The sequence below is a fragment of the Atta colombica genome, unplaced genomic scaffold, assembly GCF_001594045.1.
Source record: "Atta colombica isolate Treedump-2 unplaced genomic scaffold, Acol1.0 scaffold383, whole genome shotgun sequence".
NCBI classification, from domain to species: Eukaryota; Metazoa; Arthropoda; class Insecta; order Hymenoptera; family Formicidae; genus Atta; species Atta colombica.
Genome location: NW_017259493.1, coordinates 45,671 through 46,768, shown reverse-complemented (window position 1 = coordinate 46,768; position 1,098 = coordinate 45,671). Strand labels below are relative to the sequence as shown.

At 23.8% G+C, this 1,098-nt stretch overlaps 1 protein-coding gene across 1 annotated transcript in view; it reads right to left on the bottom strand.

Annotated features, from left to right (window-relative positions):
• The window catches only part of LOC108691075, a 6,183-nt gene that overhangs the window by 3,295 nt on the left and 1,790 nt on the right, over nucleotides 1–1,098 (bottom strand). The gene's annotated exons all lie outside the window — the stretch shown is intronic.

The window sequence follows — 1,098 nt, the reverse complement described above, 5'->3', positions numbered from 1 at the left end:
GAAAAATGTTTCAATTCGTATAAAAATTATGAGAAAAATTTTCATCAGAGGTAGGTATAATGTATAATTGAGGGGATGGGCGAAATAAAGGCCTAATTACAAATCTTGATATTAATAAAAATTAAAATAACTTGCTATTTTTTTTATTATACATAAACTGATACAATATTAAATGAATTTGTGTAATGTCTTTAAGAACTTTATATGTTATAAATCTTCTCTATTATGATCAATATTACATGAAAAAGCTAATTGCCGGAAAAAAGATTCAAGTAAAATTGTGTCTTTATTCCGCCCATCCCCTCAATTATATTATACATATAATATAATTATATTATAGATATATTATACATTGTATAATATACATATTTGACGAAGAAAACTTATTAACTTTTCTACGCACATCATTTATTAATAATTCATTTATTTTAATAAGTAATTTTCAATTTTTTTCTAATAATTATATAATTTCATTGGTCATTTTCGGCTCTTTAAACGAGAAAAATCACGTAATGTTGATATGTAGATGGAATCGAACCCGGATCTACAGATCGCGAGTCAATTGCACCGAGTGATAAGCTACCCAAATAACTTATTAATTAAATAATTTGTTCACTTGTAAACTTGTATCTTTTTTTTTTAGAATGGCCAATATTCATATTCGGTCAAAAGACGGTCTTAAAAGTCAGAAGATTGACCATATTTTAAGACATTACAGACTGTCCTGTAAGATCCGATCATGAATACAATTCAAGTCTGGATTTTTAAGATAACTTTTGTTTTGATGTGAAAACATGGTACCAGACTACTATCCTGAAAATACAGTTTAATATTGTATTATTTTGTACATGAATCTGTTAAACTGAATAAAGATTTTGATAATTAAATCTATTCTAACTTACCAAATTAATATATATAATGTTCCTATTGGTTTCGAAATTTTTTTGGTCTGAGATATTTAACTTTTCGTAAAATATGAAAAAATCATAAGTGTTTACATAAGTATTTAATTTTTTACCTATACGTAAAGAATTAAAATAAAAATAAATAATGTAATAAATAAATAATATAATATTGTTTATTTTTATTTTATTTTAT